Here is a 20,893-nt window from a genome sequence, read left to right as displayed (position 1 = left end):
TTATTGCTCCACCTGTGAGGGGGATAGTTGTGCTAAGAAAGATATTATTCGCAAAAAAAAGTTGTCCGAAGAGATAGTCAATAGCTCCTGAGCTGAAAAATGTTCGGGATGAATCATTGATACAGTTAAGGAAAGTTTTTCGCTTCAGCACTACATTTAAAATTAGGGTTTATAAATATAGATGCACCACCTGACGAAAGAAAGGGAAGCGCCTGGACGGGTAGGAGGAAACGAAATGAAATTTCACTCGTCGAGAGGGTAGGTCATATTATTTCACTGATTACAAAATCGAGTCAAATTTATAAAATACTTGGCAGCCTAGCAATGTCAGTATGATATTGCACCAAGTATGACCTAGACACAAGTACTGATTCAGTTGGGAAGGTTTCATAAAACCATTGTAACCTCTCCTCAACCTCAACTTCACGCACAGTTCATAAACATGTTCCACGTGTAGATGAACACTATCCCGTTGAAAACGGCGTTAAGACACTGTTGAATGGGAGGTAACACATGACGGGGATGGAGATGTCGTCAGAGATGGTAGCGCATGTTCTATCGGGGACAGATTGGGGATATTGCTGGCCACGGGACTACCTCAACTTTACGCAGACATTTCATGGACGTGTTCCATGTGTGGACGAGCATTATCCTGTCAAAAACGGCACCGTGATGCTGTTGAATACGAGGTAACACATGAGGACGCAGGATATCCGTGACATACGACTGCGCGCTCAAAGTTCCCTCAATCACTACCAGACGGAGCGAATGTTTCATGGAGTCCATTACTTGTTCTCGAATGGCAGGCACAGATGAGAAAGGGTTACGATGTGACTGGAGAACAATATGGCGATCCACCCTTATTGTGGTCAGATGTGTCGAGCAGAATCTGGACAAGTGCGTGCCCTCACATTCCTATGCAGTCCAACATCTGGCCATTGTCAAATCCGACTACCTCACTAATCTGGATATTGATTCATCCATCCAGCCAAAGGGAAACCCACACACAATAAGGCCATTTTAATACTTTGAGGTGCTGATAACACTGTCTGACGCAAATACGGGGCATCTCCGTCTCTTTCACTGCGATCACTCAACATCTAACGCTGCTCATGCCCCTCATATAGCCTACCAGGCCTGGTAACAAACACGAACAACACTACTGCAATCTCGTGGCCGCTCTACCTGTTGCAGGAATTTGCAACTCTAGTAATTTACATAACCACCAGTGGTGTATAGGTGTACGAAGTTCCACGGACATCTGACCATGTCTCACAGATGCTTAATTTTTTATTTTTTGTCGGTCACTGTAACTCTGCATCAACTTACGTATGTCAAAAGTTTTCCCGGTCCAGTTTCGAAAAGTTGAATCGATTCACAGATCTGAGAACTTCTCAAGACATTCTGTTTGAATTAGTGCTAAAATATAAGGAGGAAGCAGCGTGACAACGCAGTATATATACTTCGAATGGTTTTGTTGCAAATTTCTTGCATTTCATATCAACGCACACCCCTCTGCAGAGGGAAAAATCCCAGGCTATGACTAAGCCATGTCTCCGAAATATCTTTTCTTCCAGCAGTGTTAGTTTCGCAAGTTTCGCGAAAAACTTCTGTGAAATTCGGAAGGTAGGAGGTGAGGTACTTGTAGTAGAAGTAGAACTCTGGAAACGTCTCGTCAGCCATGCTTGGGTATCTCAGTATGTAGAGCAGTTGCCCGCAAATGCAAAGGTCCCGAGTTCGAGTTTCGGTCCAGTCCACAGTTTTGACCTATCAGAAAGTTTCACCTTCTAAATTATCTCAAGCGCTACTATGAATAGCTGCAAGATGGGATGTGACTAAAAATGAACTTTTTTCGATACCACTTTTCCGGCCAAATTGTGGTGATGTGAGCGATAAATGTGGTGAACGTTCAGCAGGGTGTTTCACTCACGGAGCAAAAGTTGCGGAGGGAGATGAATCGCTGTCATGCTGTCATGGTGGAAAGCGACGCTCCTGCAATAGAGCAACAGAGGCAGGCCAAAAAGGGACGCTCCTTATCTCCAAAATGAGAGGTAATCAAAATATTTTAGTTTCGTTTTCAGTTTATGTGACATAAAAACGTAAGCGAATAAATTTGTATTAACCATAGCATTACAGTTTTCAAATTTTGAATAAAAGCAGCCGTGTTATAAAATACTTAAAACGCTAAAATACTAAAACCTTTCGGACGTGTTATAACGTCCTTCATCAGGTCGTAGACTGCACCTTGAGGAAGGTAGTTCCAACATGGCCGTAAAGTTGGACGTTTCGGTGTTTAGCATTTTAAATATTCGATGAGACGTCGTGGCAGTATATGCACGAGTCTTTTAATGAGCATTATGAATGTTTTCAAAGTGCGAAAAGGTTTTTAATGTCAGGCAGGAGCCCAGGGGGGGGGGGGGGAGGGGGGAGGGAGGGGTCAGATGAGTTTTGACAATCCTCCCCTCTCACCAAAACAACATTTTGCTAAAATTGTTTATATTTTTACATGCAGTCACTTCCGTATTTCTCAGATAACTTCTTGAGGGTACAGTATAGTGGGAACTCAGTTTTGAAAATGGCAATACGTTTGCTGCAGGATGCTACTCAGTTGTGTGCATTGGATTGCGGCCTGACCGATGATAGAAAACATATCGGACACGAAAAGGCGGCCTTTCACAGCCTCACCATACCTGCATACAACAACAATTTTCGCACCGTTCATGAGTCCTCAAGTGGAACTGTCAAACCAAAGGAAGTTGAGAGAAGGCAAGACAGTAGGGGAAAGATGCCCCCCCCCCCCTAAGCAAAAATTACAGAATCACTGAGTTTCCCGAACACAGGTACAAACGAGAAATAAGCACAGCATCCCGCTCCCCCCCCCCCCCCCCCCCCCCTTCGTATTATATCATCGCATAGCTGTAGTATGCAGATCTGTGTTCACAGTTCTACAGATAAGTGAAATACTTAAAATGGAGAGCGAGCACTTCAATTTTACACCTTTTAAATCATGAAATTTACGAAGTTAGAAAACTTTGTTGCTATGTAGTTCTTAAAACAGCTGCATGACGTAGGTACTGCCAAACTTTTTGGATAAATCCTTCCCGATGATATGTTTGTCTGAACTGCAGTTTCTTAGATGTTCCGCTGCACCAATGTACTAAACAGCAATAAATTATATAAATTGTGTTAGTACAATAGTAATGATATACTGTTATTATTTTTAAAATCATAGGGCTCTGTGGCTGATTAAGAAGGGCGAGGGCAAGTTACGAGTGTCATTCTAACAGTAAAGAACGTTTTGATGTGACGAGCCATGCAATGCTCTCCCCACCGGCACGTCATAGACATTCCTAATCGTTGGTGCCAGTATGGCCCAATGAGTAAGAACGGTGGTGATTGTTTATTTGTGTCATTGCAAAATGTAATTAACGACTCCCTCTCCTCCCTCCACGAAGCGTTTGGGGGTTATTAGCGTAATGCGGTTTCTTAAGGCAAAGAAAGATCACCCCAGACAGATAACCGAGTTTTATGCAAATTTGACGAATGAAATTTCAGTTTGAAAGTGGCGTATCACATTCAACAGCGGACGAACGAATGCTCATGACGGAGAATTATCTGTCCAACCTTCTGTTGTGACTGACAAACTCAAATCAAGGACTGAAATTTAACACTCAGTTCTTTAGCAAATTCTTAATGGTGATTTGGGCTATAGAAATGTGTGTGCCGAATGGGTTCCTCGGCATGTGGCAAAAGAATACAAACAACAACGAATGGGAATTGTACTGACTTTCCTCATTTGGTACAACAAGAATGGCGAGATGTTTTTGAACTACACTGTTATTATTACGTTCTGTAATACAATGAGGCCAACGAATACATCTATCTTTTTCCTTTACATCAGAAGCCTTTGTATTCGACGGACCTGGAATTTCTGTTACTTTCTAGTACTAGTAGTATTGCATAAAAGTCCTCCTGCAACAAAACACCAGAAATAGGAGTGGCTCGCTCATATCCCTAAAAATCAAAAACAGCCAAACAAACTGTGAACATCAAAATGATTATGGCGACAGAATAAAAAAGACGGAGTGGATGGTTGTCCAGCGACTGTTGTTGCGATAACGCTCGCGTGCATTGTGCTGCATTGACGAAGGGACGACTAGTGTCAACTTTTTCTCAAAAAATGTTCAAATGTGTGTGAAATCTTATGGGACTTTACTGTTAAGGTCATCAATCCCTAAGTGTACACACTACTTAACTTAAATTATCCTAAGGACAAACACACACACCCATGCCCGAGGGAGGACTCGAACCTACGCTGGGACCAGTCGTGCAGTTCATGACTGTAGTGTCTTAGACCAACTTTTTTTCAAACTGGTGGATTTTTAGAATGGAAAGCACTGTGGAAATGACAATGAATTGAAAAAGAATTTTAGTGACTGGTTCAAGAAGTTGACAAGGTGACAAAATACGTTTTTCTTTCTTCATTCTGGAGAAAAATGTCTCAAGAAACGATTCTCTTTTCTTTTAGAATGACCATCGTATATTTAAGGAATAGGACTGGGGCAGGGAGGCAGTAACAGTTGGTGGCCCAGTCCCTCAGAACGGAATCTACATCAGCACGTGTCTGATGTCAAAGCCTCACTCTACGTACGAAAGAGAAGGCTACCGCGAGTGACAGACGACGATCGGCGCGGCACAGTCTCACCTTGTGCCGCAGCATTGGGCTGCTGCTCCAGCTGCTGGTGGTGTTGTATCAAGTGCTGGCGGAAGATCTGCAGGTCCTGCTGGTACTGCACGGGGGGCGGCGACAGCTGACAGCTGGGGGTGGAGGGGGAGGCCGGTCGGGGCCCAACGGGCGGGTCGCGCGGCTTCCACAGGAAGACGTAGTAGACGGACAGCATGATGGCCGCCAGCGACACCGAGAACATGTACGCCACCACGGTGAGCACGCGCACCAGCTTCTTGGAGTGCTTCGGCTCGTACAGCTTGTCCTTGGACTCCTCGCCCGCCAGCTTGACGGGGTTGCTGCCGCCTCCGGACCCGTTCGTGGAGCCACCACCCTCGCGGGCTCCCCCACTTGCCGTCCTCGTCAGCATCGGGACTTTTCGGCCGCTCATCTTCTCTGTTATCTTAAAGGATTCGTCCTCAGGTCACGCGTTCACTTGCTCAAAGCCAGTTTACCCTTGTTCTCTGCCCACAAGAAATTTTTCCCAGACTGTGACGCTACAGTATCTACTAGCAAGTCTCTCTGTGCTCTACTTAGTTTGCAGTCATTATTGAGTCATTCACTATGTAGCTCTTCCAATGCACTTCACAGGCTTTTTAATTACCTTTACTCACGTCGTACACAGTGCAACTAGCAACGTGCAGCATTATTATTATTATGTTCTGTAACACGCTGAGGCCAACGAATACATCTATCTTTTCCCTTTACATTAGAAGCCTTTGTATTCGACGGACCTGGAATTTCTGTTACTTTCTAGTACTTTTCGAATGTCACACATCTACATAGCGTTCTCTATGATATCTGTGTACGCATCTTCAAGTCGTGCAAGGACTGCAGAAATGAGTTGTCAGGTAACAACACAGCTTTATTTCCCAGAGCGAAACGGGACCACTCTCACACTGCAGTCTATCTGGTCCAAATTTGCACAGATTTTGCGAACTAAAATTGCAGCATTGTTGTTAAACCAACTACCACTTTATGCCATATAAAAACAAGCGTTTATTTTCGTAGCATTCTTCAGGATAGTAATATGTCTAAAATCGTTGAACCATGTAGTCTAAAATTTGTCCAACGTAACTGGTTTACGTAAATGTGCAAAATCGTCGATATGTATACAAAAAACACAATTTGTCGATGTGTAAGCTTCGCAAAATGACTTCACCTCGGAAATGTACACTGTCACTGCAATCAATCGCTACAAGACAATTTTCCTGTATTTACTCATCTTCTTATCAAGCTGAGCGTCTTCCAGTTTGATGTTTATGTTCCACTGCAGCACACAGCACTTGAGACACGACCTTACCGGCCCCTACATTTTGATCTTCTGGTGTTGACAGAAGCGATGTTGTTCTTATTACAGTTCAATTCTCACTTTTCACTGAGATGAGTCGACTGTCTTTCGTTCTGCTAAATATCCTGTGATGCACTTACACTAGCTATAGTTACTTTATCTGTGTATTCAGTCACGGGTTCGGCGCACACATCCAAAAATAACGGTGACTGGAAAACGCCGCGGCACTTAGCGCGGTTAGCCGGGATAGCAGCGCCCTGGTGCAGGCGCCGAAGGCCCACAGATGTCAGCACAGGTCGTTCGCCGAAGAAATGTTGGCTTCTTCTCTACGGAACATCCCAAACCAGCCCACTCATGGCCCCTCTCGCCGCCACGACGATAAACAGGCGCCAGCAGATCGTCAGATAAACAGCTGAGCCGTCCCGTTTCGTTCTCGTCGGTAGGGTAGAGCAAACTTAATTTTCGTTGCGAGTTATTCCACGTGAAAGTTATTAACAACACTTAGAAAGACGTATGACGCTCGTTAGGACGCTTTCGGAACCAGAAAAGATCATCTGAACGTCGCAAATCGCATCTCTGCAGAGATGCAGTATTTTGTGCGGACGCACAGCTTCCGTTGCACGTTGGACACAGGCAACGCTCGATCAATAGCGGTTCAACAGCGCCGCGTAGCGGCTCCAATTCCAAATAGTATCGCAATGCGTAAACTGGCCCTGAGATGTCTCTACGTAGCTTCAAGTTAGGCTCTTAACAGCAGAAACGCGTCGGTAGCCAACAACAGAGCTTCGTTTTCTGAACAGAATGAAACCGCTCCGTAGCGGCGATATATTCAGCTCAGATTTTCAGAAGACAATTAAAGCTTTTCTGAAATTAATTTATTTTATAGCAGCTCATAGCTTCCCATTTACTTTACACCTACTATCAAACGTTCCTACGCTACAGAGGTTTATACCGAACTCCACCGACGAAATTTCGAAGGTTGTTCAAGAATAAATTATATGTATTTAGGTATCAGGGCCTCTAAGTCTCAGCAGTAATTTAATTATGATATATTCGTTATGTTGCTCCAGTTACTTTTCTTTCTGTGAAAATATTTCCACTACAGTGAAAAACCATATGCTATCAACAAAACGTACAACTCAAAACCAAGAGTATAGTGACAACTCTCAGATGTTAAAGAACTATTATGCGCAGGCCTGTAACTACAGCTAGCGTAGCCTTGTGGCACGTTGTAACATCTCGTATGCTTTCCGCCTTCTATCCTGTCTACAAATTGTGTCATAAATTTTTAATAAAATGTTAAAGCAGTAATTCAATGAGCAACCTCGAACTGAGATAACGTACAGTAAGAATCAAATGTACCTCTCTGCTTCTTATGTTTTCCCCTTCCACAGAGGAAGATGATACGTATCCACTTTTTTTGGAGAAAGAACTCATTTCAGCCACTACAAAGGAGCGCATACAAATGGTGTGTAGTCGAAAAGTACTTAAATAATTTATATTAACCTAAAAAGATAAAGTTCTGAAGAGTTAAAAGGTTAAACGTCGCACATTCGAGTGTTATTATGTGTGGTTTTAGAAAAAAGAATAAACAAAAGATATATAAACATTTTATTATTGTTTTACAGTCGGTATTAATCACATTGTGTTTCCAGATTCTTTCTCTACATCTTCATCTACATTTATACTCCGCATGCCACCCAACGGTGTGTGGCGGAGGGCACTTTACGTGCCACTGTCATTACCTCCCATTCCTGTTCCAGTCGCGTATGGTTCGCAGGAAGAACGACTGCCGAAAAGCCTCCGTGCGCGCTCGAATCTCTCTAATTTTACATTCGTGATCTCCTCGGGAGGTATAAGTAGGGGGAAGCAACATATTCGATACCTCATCCAGAAACGCATCCTCTCTAAAACTGGACAGCAAGCTACACCGCGATGCAGAGCGCCTCTCTTGCAGAGTCTGCCACTTGAGTTTGCTAAACATCTCCGTAACGCTATCACGCTTACCAAATAACCCTGTGACGAAACGCGCCGCTCTTCTTTGGATCTTCTCTATCTCCTCTGTCAACCCGACCTGGTACGGATCCCTCACTGATGAGAAATACTCAAGTATAGGTCGAACGAGTGTTTTGTAAGCCACCTCCTTTGTTGATGGACTACATTTTCTAAGGACTCTCCCAATGAATCTCAGCCTTGAACCCGCCTTACCAACAATTAATTTTATGTGATCATTCCACTTCAAATCGTTCCGTACGCATACTCCCAGATATTTTACAGAAGTAACTGCTACCAGTGTTTGTTCCGATATCATATAATCATACAATAAAGGATCCTTCTTTCTATTTATTCGCAATACATTACATTTGTCTATGTTAAGGGTCAGTTGCCACTCCGTGCACCAACTGCCTATCCGCTGCAGATCTCCTACGGAGATCAAATTATTTTTATAAGATCTGCTTCACAGTTAACTGCCTTTCCTGGGGCACACGGATCGTAAACAAAAAAAGTAGGAGCTCCTCCCCGTCCTCCATCCAAATGCTAGCCCTCCCACCCCACTTCCAGTCAGCTACCCCCTCCACCCCTCGCACACACACAAACACACACACACACACACACACACACACACACACACACACACACACACATGCTACATTACCCCAACCCCAGCTGCTCTCTTCCTACTTGAGTGAAAGAATGAAATAACTAAGATAAACTTTAAAAAAACAGGCGAGCTGCGAGTAGGTGTCGCGATCTGAGGGTTCCGTACAAACTGAATTGCAAGTATGTATATAGACAGTTCATCTATTCCGGGAATCGAGAATCTCGACGATTTTTGCCTGTTAGCGACATTGATACTGCCAGCATATCGGTCCTGGGAACTCAAAGACATTCACCGAGCGAGGTGGCGCAGTGGTTAGCACACTGGACTCGCATTCGGGAGGACGACGGTTCAATCCCGTCTCCAACCATCCTGATTTAGGTTTCCCGTGATTTCCCTAAATCGTTTCAGGCAAATACCGGGATGGTTCCTTTGAAAGGGCACGGCCGATTTCCTTCCCAATCCTTCCCTAACCCGAGCTTGGGCTCCGTCTCTAATGACCTCGTTGTCGATGGGACGTTAAACACTAACCACCTACCTCAAAGACATTCGAGAATGTTTTAATCTTAAGTTTGAAGGAGGACAAGAAATGACAAAAGAAATATTTTTAAAATAAAATATACTGCTTTTCGGCCAACGGCTTTGCCGCAGTGTTAGCACCGGTTCCCGTCAGATCACTAACACTTGGATGGGTGATCATCCGATCTGCCGAGCGCTGTTGGCAAACTGGGTGCACTCAACCCTTGTGATGTAAACTGAGGAGCTACTTGATTGAGAAGTAGCGGCTCCGATCTCGTAAACTGTTATACGGCCGGGAGAGTGGTGTGCTGACCACACGACCCTCCATATCTGCATCCAGTGACGCCTGTGGGCTGAGGATGACACGGCCTGTTCGTTCGGGGTTTAGTTGAGTTTACTGCTTTTAGAGTTCACTACTTCATTCGGTAGAAACGAAACCCTTACAGGATCACTTCATTGTCTGTCTGTCTGACCGAGTGTTAAAAATCGTTTTCCTCAGGAAGGGGTAGACGTGTCAAGTTGAAATTTATGTCACATACTATGCTCTGTGGGTCCTTCACAGTGGAAATCGCGTAAGTTACTAAGCCAGTGCACTCAAAAGATACGGGCACTTATGTCACATATTTTGACACTCACCCATCACAATCTTGCCGATGACCTAGAATCATGAAATATGGCAAGTAAAGAAAAAAAAATCAGAATTTTTCTTATTTGTAATGATGTGTCAAGGTCGCATCCCACCGTGATCACGCCACAGGAGAACAAAAGGTAAAAGCACACTGTCTTCAGGCCACAAGTGGCCCATCGGGACCATCCGACCGTCGTGTCATCCTCAGATGAGGATGCCGATAGGAGTGGCGTGCGGTCAGCGCACTGTCGTTATGATGGTTTTCTGTGACCGGAGCCGCTACTATTCGGTCGAGTAGCTCCTCAATTGGCATCACGAGGCTGAGTGCACCCCGAAAATGGCAACAGCGCGTGGCCGCCCAGGCAGGCACCCATCCAAGTGCTGGCCACGCCCAACAGCGCCTAACTTCGGTGACCTGACGGGAACTGGTGTATCCACTGCGGCAAGGCCGTTGCCAGAACACAAGATAGGAGGGCTGAAAAAGCATAAGCACCTGTAGCTGCTTTGAATCACGTTAGAATTTCGTCGGATCGTTGACAACGGTCCCTAGTGATTCCAACCTGTACAAGAGAGCAAAAATCGCTTGCGCTGCATTCCAAATGGACGCGATCACATTCGATGGGGATGCAGTCCCGCAACGACCTCAGGGAAGCTATCATCGGTGTCAAAGGTTGTGAAGAACGTTTTCCGGTAGCTCATCACTTCGTGCATGTACTTAGCGGCTATGTATGTGGAAAGTTTTCCTTGGGCTCTCACAACAAAATCGCGTTATTTCAACAATGAACGTCGCGTTTTCGGCCTCCATTTCGGAGGCTTCAAAAGAAGGAGTGAGGGGTGAAATGTGAGTAAGAGGGAGTCTGAGGACAGTCCGATCGTGTGACACTTCGACGGTGACATTGGGCAGAATTGCGGTGAAATTTGGTGTCAATGTGACGTTATTAACCCACCTTACGCGTCACATGAACTGAGTTGTAGCTTTTTTTTTGCATTTGTCAGCACCTTGCTTTTTTAAGCGTCGTCGAGCCCGAGGGTGATGTTGCAGTGCGCCACGCTTTTGCGCCATTACAGAACAAGGTTGTATGCACCTTTGAGCTAAATTTCAAACTTAAGCATCTCAATGGGTGAGAATTATGGGGTTTGTAAAAAGTTATCCTTTAAATCTGTTGGACAGTGAATTTAATTTATTGATCTTTTATTTTGAAAATGGCATAAATCCATTGTTCTAAGCCAACGGGAGATCAAAGAATAATTTTCACTTTATTTATCACAAAGAATGAGCTATCTCATTTATTTAGAAAGCTTTCTTGTTGAAGGGTCACTCAAAATTATTTTCACAGTTGTTCGTTGACTCTGGCCAATACGTAATACGAGGGGCGTTTGAAAAGTCCGTGCAAAGTCCGAGAGATGGCACCACCGGCGCGTATCAAGGTAATGTTTAGTTAGTAGTATCTTTGGAAAGAACGCACACCAAGTTTCAGCCGTATTGGTCTATTTCTTTGTGTTTGGCATTCGTGTGAATCAAGGAAGTCGAGTGATTGTCAAAAGGTGGACGAAAAAGAATTTCGTGTGGTGATTAAATATTACTTTATGAAAGGTAGAACGCCCTTGGAGACTAAAGAGAAGCTTGATAAACATTACGGTGACTCTGCACTTTCGATTAGAACAGTTTGTAAGTGGTTTCAAAATTTTCGGAGTGGCCATATGGGCACAAGTGATGCTGAACGTTCTGGACGCCCTGTGGAGGTTACGACTCCAGAAATCATTGATAAAAACCATGATATGGTGATGGGTGACAGAAGAGTTCAGGTGCGTGAGATTGCTAGTGCTGTGGGCATCTCGAATAAGCGGTTACATAATATTTTGCATAAACATTTGGACATGAGAAAGCTATCCGCTAGATAGGTTCCGCCATTGCTCACGCTTGACCAAAAACGGAATCGTCTTAGTGTTGCAACGATGATTTGCAGCTGTTCAGGAAGAATGCGTAGGACTTAAAGCGTCGTTTCGTCACTGTGGATGAAACATGAATATATTACTATACTCCTGAGACCAAAGAACACTCTAAACAATGGGTTACCAAGGGAGAATCTGCACCAAAAAAGGCGAAAACCATTCCTTCTGCCGGAAAGATTATGGCGACTGTCTTTTGGGTTCGTCATGGATAATCCTCATCGACTATCTGGAAAAGGGTAAAACTATTACAGGTGAATATTATTCATCGTTATTGGACTGTTTGAAAACCGAGCTGCAAGAAAAACGCCGGAGATTCGACCGCAAAAAACTCCTTTCCCATCACGACAATGCACCAGCACACACCTCAGAAATTGTGGTCGCAAAATTAATGGAAATAGGATTCCAACTCGTTTTACATCTACCCTATTCTCCAGACGTGGCTCCCTCGGACTACTATTTGTTCCCCGATTTGAAGAAATGGCTGCCAGGACAAAGATTTTATTCAAACGAAGAGGCGATTGCAGCAACTGTTAGCTATTTTGCAGACTTGGACAGTTCCTATTATTCGGAAATGATCAACAAATTAGAACAGCATTGGACGAAGTGTAAAAGTCTAAAAGGAGACTATGTCAAAAAATAACAAAGGTTTACCCCAAACACTTAAGTAGTTTTTATTTTTGCACGGACTTTTCAAACGCCCCTCGTACGTCACACGATAATGTGTTGCTGGTAGCATTATTAGTAGAGTCGAGTGTTAACCACCGGTGTACATGCCACTCGGTAGTAGGATCTAGCGGGAGTTATCGGTGGTTGACGATAGCGTGAACGTGTTGAAGTCTGTTCCTTTTCTATTCAGGGATGGAGTACGTGAAGAATGACTGCTTCTGTGCATCTGTGAGGGCTTAATTCATCCGCTCGGGACAATTCCATGGTGGGCCGAAGAACTTTTGTGGTTTCTGGGTTGAAAGACGGGGTCTTGGAGTTTACCAAGCACATTCTACAGAAATGCGCGGGGTCTTGCTTCTAGTTCTGTTATTTAACATTTTTCAACATTTCTGCTACACTCTCTCACCAACTGAAAAACCTATGTCCATTTGCGCCACGCTTCTCCTATAGGTGGTACTGCCAAACTGGATAACTATGCCTTAGAATGTAAGTATTTTTCAAACATATATTTAACTTGAATAAAGACTGCTCAGTTCCTGCAACAGTTGCAGCTTTGGTCAGATATATCGGGACAGGTGTGGATGCGGTGTAGCTCGATATCAGATTTTTTTAAAATATTTGTCCGTTAAGAAAAGTCCTTAACAACATTAGGTTAGTTGGTTGATTTGGGAGAGGGGACCGAACAGCGAGATCAGCGGTCCCTAGGGAAGGATGGGGAAGGAAGCTGGCCGTGCCCTTTCAAAGGAGCCATCCCGGCATTTGCCAGAAGCGATTTAGGGAAATCACGGAAAATCTAAATCGGGATGGCCGGACCCATGTTTGAACTGCAGTCCTCCCGAATGCGAGTCCAGTGTGCTAACCGGTGCGCCACCTTGCTTATTTAACAACATTAGCCGTGCTTTAAATAGAAATGACGTTAGGAAACGTTAAGGAAAAACAGTGCTGAAAGCTGGGTCTCGTGCGTCATTTTTAAAATCTTCGCCACGGACGTTAGATATGAAAAAAAGGTTGTATTACTATGTAGGCGTCTGTAAAATACGATAAGCTCTTAGTTGCAGGTATTTAGTCGTGAATGAATGTTAATCATCGGATACTCCTGATTCTCAGCATCGAGGTGTGAGGAGAAGGTGGAATGAAACCTGAGTCAGTGACTTATGATTCTCTTCGTTACTCTAGATCGACAGCATCGAAGTGTGAGAAGGTAGAATGTAAACTGAGCCAGTGACTTGCGATTCTCTTCACTGACGAATGCAGGATTTGTCTGACGCCTAATGATCGCCGTAGAAGAGTGTTGAGGCGGCCAGGTACCAGTGCACCTTCCGGGCGGGCAGTCCTACAGGGATGTTGGTCAGTCACTTACTGAGTCGATATCCTGCACGTATGTCGGACTCTCGCTTCGCTATCGAGGCTAATTTGGCGGCTGTGCTATATCGGGACAGGGTCCTCCGAAATGTTGGCCAGCCTTAAGGTCAACTTTGCAGCGATGAATTCTGTTTCCAGGACATTAATGCACGAGCACACCTCAGCCACCTCGTGAATACTTTGCTGCAAGAAAGAGGAACAACCGAATGGAACGGCCTGCTGCATCTGCCAAAATGAACCAGACTTACCACGCTTGGGACCAGCTGATACCTGCAGTACGTCGTTGCAGGAGCACTCTTCACAAAACCGAATAATCTCAGCAGGGCTGCTGTCAAAGAGCGAGACAGACTTGTGTACCAACGTCTCGACGACCTTGCAGCCAGCTTGCCAAGAGGGAACCATGTATTTTACAATGCAGAGGGCTTAGTAATCCTGACAAATGTCTACTTTAGCTTAACTTGAAAATGACATTCATACGAGCCCCCATAATAATGAAGAATCTCAAATCCAAAACTCTGGCGGATGAACTTATCTTGTGGTGGTTGTCCAGGGTTGCAATTGTACGGGTCCATTTTTTTTGTTGATATTAATCCTGAATCAGTGTTGGTACATTCAAAAAAACATCAGGGGACATTTTTAAAAGTATGACCATGATGTCAAAGCTTCCGCTTGCCAAACCTGTCGGTATGATTTCAAGACTCTGACTACAGCTGCGCTGGTCCCGGCGGAGGTTCGAGTTCTCCCTCGGGCATGGGTGTGTGTGTTTGTCCTTACGATAATTTAGGTTAAGTAGTGCGTAAGCTTAGGGACTGATGACCTTAGCAGTTAAGTCCCATAAGATTTCACACACATTTGAACACACAGCTGCTCACCTTCAGCTGAGGCTGCTTCTCTTAGTCTGGTGGTTTGTGACGTCATTCCCGTGGCGTCAAACGAGCCCTATTTCAGAATTACGACGTGCTTTATGAAACAAATTAAGTCTCATATAATTTTAAGGTTATGCTGATGGCCAGTTATATGGATATCTCAGTGCTTCTAAATGACATTCGGTGTCCCATACAAATTGCTGGGTATTTTCGTATGCAACTCGCGTTTCTAATACAGGGTGTTTATAAATGAATATCGGGGTTTAAACGCTTTATAATATTTATTATATTAAACTTACAATTATAAATGATATGTCAAATGAAAGATCACCTCTAACAGTTTTACCAAGAACCTTATAAATGTTCAATGTGAGCACAATTTGTGACACGGCACACACCAAGTCTATAGCCGAGTTCTCCCAGATGTTTATAAGTGCCTCTTCAGTGATTGTAGCAACAGCTGCTTCAATCCGGTTTCTTAATCAAGGGATGTATGCTGGTAGCGGAGGCACGTACACACGATCCTTGACGAAGCCCCAAAGGAAAAAAATCGCATGGCGTTAGGTCAGGAGAACTTGGAGGCCATGCAAAGCAAGCCCTGTCATTGGGCCCCTTGCGGCCTATCCAGCGCTTTTGTACAGTGAAGTTAAACCATTCGCGTACTTCGTTATGCCAGCGAACATTTATAAGGTTCTTGGTAAAACTGTTTGAGTTGCTCTTTCATTTGACATATCATTTATAACTGTAAGTTTAATGTAATAAAAATTATAAAGTGTTAAAACCCCGACATTCATTTATAAACACCCTGTATATTGATTGAAGTGGATTGAAGGGAATGTGGAAGGGCTAGGCAGATACAACAACTAAAATTACTTGACATATGATAAAATAAAAATCAAACGTAATGTTATTGTGATGTTTATCAAACGGTTCCGTTTGGTCGTAGAATTACGAAACTGAAACTGATTTTTCTAGACAAAGTATTACGAGAGTCATCAGAGAATGTTTATCAATGATTTGATTAAATAATAGTAATTAAAACTCCATCTGTTGAGGACAGCCGGCCGCGGTGGTCTAGCGGTTCTAGGCGCACAGTCCGGAACCGCGTGACTGCTACGGTCGCAGGTTAGAATCCTGCCTCGGGCATGGATGTGTGTGATGTCCTTTGGTTAGTTAGGTTTAAGTAGTTCAAAGTCTAGGGGACTGATGACCACAGTAGTTAAGTCCCATAGTGCTCAGAGCCATTTTTTTTTGTTGAGGACAACTGTTTATCAGAATCGAGGTATTTTGACCTCGTGCTTCAATTGTTTTAAAAGGATTTACTAGAAAAGTATCAAAATTGAGATGAATAGTGCTCCCACATCAGGCTTTGTAGGATTAGTTCACCTATAGCAACCTATTACGCCACTGCGAATAAAATACAATTTTGATTTTCAATACATGTCAGTAAAGCTGGATGAATTTGTAAAAGATAAACAAAATACTGAAAGTTGAACAACAAGAAGTAAGCTGACAAGTGCAGTAGTCGTCGGAAGGCTTCAGGTTTGGAGGACGGAGCGTTAGCTCTAGGGAATGGTTCCATGGCATTGTCTGGGTGATCTCGTTATTCTCGAAGGCACAATGGATTAACGCAAGTTTTCCTTGGGGACCATGTTACAACCCTACATGCAGTTTGTTTCTCCTCAGCACAATGCCATCTACCATTAGGGTAATGCAACGTGTCACACAGCGCGGTTTGCAGAGCATCAGGATGAATTTACCGTACTCCCCTGATCACTAAAATCTACAGATTTAAAGTAATTTGAGAACCTGTGGGACCACCTTGATCGGAATGTATGGGGCATGGTTTCTCAACGGAGACACCTACTTAGCTGGCCTGGGTGAGGGGGTCAGCAGGGCTATACATACCTGTCGATACTATCCAAAACCACGACTCCCTGCGTGTTCAAATGTTTTTTATTCCAGTCTTTGATCACAATATCAATTCTTTTGACGATGACCGGTTTCAGTCCGTGATGACCATCCTCAGGTCTTTTTTACACCTTGTCGTAATGTGAAAAGGCCATAATGGCATCGTTCGTTTCGCAGCGATCCGAATTGCAAAAATTTATATTTACATCCCTCCGTTTCGCATCCATGTAAACCGCACTTGCATAAAAAACAATTGCTTTGGTTACTCGAAAGCTCAGAAGTTACGCGATGACTAATTTATATTACTCATAAAATTAAATCTGTATTTTGTAAGGATATAAAATACACAGTGGACTAATGATGTGCGAATTTTGTGCAAAACGAACAGAAAACAAAGAGAAGTCATCGACTCGCATCTCGTCTCACACACATTCATTTAGGTGTCTTTCCTTGCCAATGTTACCAACACTACGGCTAGTCTACCAAGTATAGCGTCATTTATATACACTACTGGCCATTAAAATTGCTACACCAAGAAGAAATGCAGATGATAAACGGGTATTCATTGGAGAAATATATTATACTAGAACTGACATGTGATCACATTTTCACGCAATTTGGGTGCATAGATCCTGAGAAATCAGTACCCAGAACAACCACCTCTGGCCGTAATAACGGCCTCAATAAGCCTGGGCATTGAGTCAAACAGAGCTTGGATGGCGTGCACAGGTACAGCAGCCCATGCAGCTGCAACACGATACCACAGTTCATCAAGAGTAGTGACTGGCATATTGTGACGAACGAGTTGCTCGGCCACCATTGACCAGACGTTTCCAGTTGGTGAGAGATCTGGAGAATGTGCTGGCCAGGGTAGCAGTCGAACATTTTCTGTATCCAGAAAGACCCGCACAGGACCTGCAACATGCGGTCGTGCATTATCCTGCTGAAATGTACGGTTTCGCAGGAATCGAATGAAGGATAGAGCCACGGGTCGTAACACATCTGAAATGTAACGTCCACTGTTCAAAGTGCCGTCAATGCGAACGAGAGGTGACCGAGACGTGTAACCAATGGCACCCCATACCATCACTCCGGGTGATACGCCAGTATGGCGATGACGAATACACGCTTCCAATGTGCGTTCACCGCGATGTCGCCAAACACGGATGCGACCATCGTGATGCTGTAAATAGAACCTAGATTCATCCGAAAAATGTCGTTTTGCCATTCGTGCACCCAGGTTCGTCGTTGAGTACGCCATCGCAGGCGCTCCTCTCTGTGATGCAGCGTCAAGGGTAACCGCAGCCATGGTCTTCGAGTTGATAGTCCATGCTGCTGCTTACATTGTCGAACTGTTCGTGCAGATGGTTGTTGTCTTGCAAACGTCCCCATCTGTTGACTCAGGGATCGAGACGTGGCTGCACGATCCGTTACAGTCGTGCGGATAAGATGCCTGTCATATCGACTGCTAGTGATACGAGGCCGTTGGGATCCAGCACGGCGTTCCGTATTACCCTCCTGAGCGCACCGATTCCATATTCTGCTAACAATTATTGGATCTCGACCAACGCGAGCAGCAATGTCGCGATACGATAAACCGCAATCGCGATAGGCTACAATCCGACGTTTATCAAAGTCGGAAACCCCGATGGTACGCATTTCTCCTACTTACACGAGTCATCACAACAACGTTTCACCAGGCAACGCCGGTCAACTGCTGTTTGTGTATGAGAAATCAGTTGGAAACTTTTCTCATGTCAGCACGTTGTAGGTGTTGCCACCGGCTCCAGCCTTGTGTGAATGCTCTGAAAAGCAAATCATTTGCGTATCACAGCATCTTCTTCCTGTAGGTTAAATTTCGCTTCTGTGGCACGTCATCTTCGTGGTGTAGCAATTTTAATGGCCAGTAGTGTGCTACACTAAAATTACAGAATCGTAGTTTTGGTAGCGCGCAACTCTACAGTGCAGTGTAACTTGTTGTCGCCTGTCAATAAGTTCTCAGACCAGTCGCACATGCTGATTACATATTCCGTACGAATTTACACCGATGAGCCAAAGCATTACGACCACACAAAAAAATGGTTCAAATGTCTCTGAGCACTATGGGACTTAACATCTATGGTCATCAGTCCCATATAACTTAGAACTACTTAAACTTAACTAACCTAAGGACAGCACACAACACCCAGTCATCACGAGGCAGAGAAAATCCCCGACCCCGCCGGGAATCGAACCCGGGACCCCGGGCGTGGGAAGCGAGAACGCTACTGCACGACCACGAGCTGCGGACATGACCACACATCACCGCGGGACTCAATGATGCCTGATGGTGTTGTGGGCAAGTGACAAGGCAATAAAAGTACAGAAGCAGAGCGAAGGCGAATAGGGGATCATTTTAGCGGTGATACAGGCCGGAAATGGGGAAATTCACTAACGTAAGTGACTTAGAAAAAGAGCAAATTGCTACTCCTTGGCACCCGTAAATAGTATATCGGAAACGGTGAATGCTTTAGGCTGCTCGCGTACTACTGACATGAGCATCTATGGAAAGTAGTTGAAGGACGGCGAAATAAGAAATACACTCCTGGAAATTGAAATAAGAACACCGTGAATTCATTGTCCCAGGAAGGGGAAACTTTATTGACACATTCCTGGGGTCAGATACATCACATGATCACACTGACAGAACCACAGGCACATAGACACAGGCAACAGAGCATGCACAATGTCGGCACTAGTACAGTGTAAATCCACCTTTCGCAGCAATGCAGGCTACTATTCTCCCATGGAGACGATCGTAGAGATGCTGGATGTAGTCCTGTGGAACGGCTTGCCATGCCATTTCCACCTGGCGCCTCAGTTGGACCAGCGTTCGTGCTGGACGTGCAGACCGCGTGAGACGACGCTTCATCCAGTCCCAAACATGCTCAGTGGGGGACAGATCCGGAGATCTTGCTGGCCAGGGTAGTTGACTTACACCTTCTAGAGCACGTTGGGTGGCACGGGATACATGCGGACGTGCATTGTCCTGTTGGAACAGCAAGTTCCCTTGCCGGTCTAGGAATGGTAGAACGATGGGTTCGATGACGGTTTGGATGTACCGTGCACTATTCAGTGTCCCCTCGACGATCACCAGTGGTGTACGGCCAGTGTAGGAGATCGCTCCCCACACCATGATGCCGGGTGTTGGCCCTATGTGCCTCGGTCGTATGCAGTCCTGATTGTGGCGCTCACCTGCACGGCGCCAAACACGCATACGACCATCATTGGCACCAAGGCAGAAGCGACTCTCATCGCTGAAGACGGTTGCGAATGGTCCTCGCCGATACCCCAGGAGCAACAGTGTCCCTAATTTGCTGGGAAGTGGCGGTGCGGTCCCCTACGGCACTGCGTAGGATCCTACGGTCTTGGCGTGCATCCGTGCGTCGCTGCGGTCCGGTCCCAGGTCGACGGGCACGTGCACCTTCCGCCGACCACTGGCGACAACATCGATGTACTGTGGAGACCTCACGCCCCACGTGTTGAGCAATTCGGCGGTACGTCCACCCGGCCTCCCGCATGCCCACTATACGCCCTCGCTCAAAGTCCGTCAACTGCACATACGGTTCACGTCCACGCTGTCGCGGCATGCTACCAGTGTTAAAGACTGCGATGGAGCTCCGTATGCCACGGCAAACTGGCTGACACTGACGGCGGCGGTGCACAAATGCTGCGCAGCTAGCGCCATTCGACGGCCAACACCGCGGTTCCTGGTGTGTCCGCTGTGCCGTGCGTGTGATCATTGCTTGTACAGCCCTCTCGCAGTGTCCGGAGCAAGTATGGTGGGTCTGACACACCGGTGTCAATGTGTTCTTTTTTCCATTTCCAGGAGTGTAGGTGACAAGATGTTGGATGTCCACACGATATCCAAAAATGTGGACGCCAAAGGGCTGACCGTTCCGTAAAACACAATATGTAGCAATTTGGGGAAGATCTGATGGCAAATCTTTTGGCAGAGTACAACGCTTGTGCAGGTGTTTCGGAGCACACTACTTAATTTTGAACATATGGCTTCGTAACAGACGATATCTATGTGTCCCCATGTTGACCCAACGACATCGTTAATTACTATTGCAGTGGGCATGGGGTAAGCGAGTCTGGAACCATGGATCAATGGAATTGTGTCTCCTGATCGGATAATATGCGTTTCTTTTTACACCATGTGGATGGTTCTTTCCGAGAATGCGGTCATCCAGGCGAACTGCTCCTCGAAACGTGCACCGCGCCACTGACGCAGGCCGGTAAGGACAGCGTTATGCTATGGAGGACATTCACCTGGGGTTCCATGGGATTTATCGTAGTAGTCCAAGGCACCATGATAACTGTGAACTAC

At 45.1% G+C, this 20,893-nt stretch overlaps 1 protein-coding gene and 1 pseudogene across 1 annotated transcript in view; both read right to left on the bottom strand.

The window, feature by feature from the left end:
* The window catches only part of LOC126170917 (uncharacterized), a 374,584-nt gene that overhangs the window by 41,990 nt on the left and 311,701 nt on the right, over positions 1–20,893 (bottom strand). The window lies entirely within an intron of this gene.
* LOC126103261 (5S ribosomal RNA) lies at positions 10,102–10,219 on the bottom strand (annotated as a pseudogene).

This window comes from Schistocerca cancellata, chromosome 1 (genome assembly GCF_023864275.1).
Source record: "Schistocerca cancellata isolate TAMUIC-IGC-003103 chromosome 1, iqSchCanc2.1, whole genome shotgun sequence".
NCBI classification, from domain to species: domain Eukaryota; kingdom Metazoa; phylum Arthropoda; class Insecta; order Orthoptera; family Acrididae; genus Schistocerca; species Schistocerca cancellata.
The sequence above is the reverse complement of the archived record's forward strand: the minus strand, read 5'-3'. Positions and strand labels throughout refer to the sequence as shown.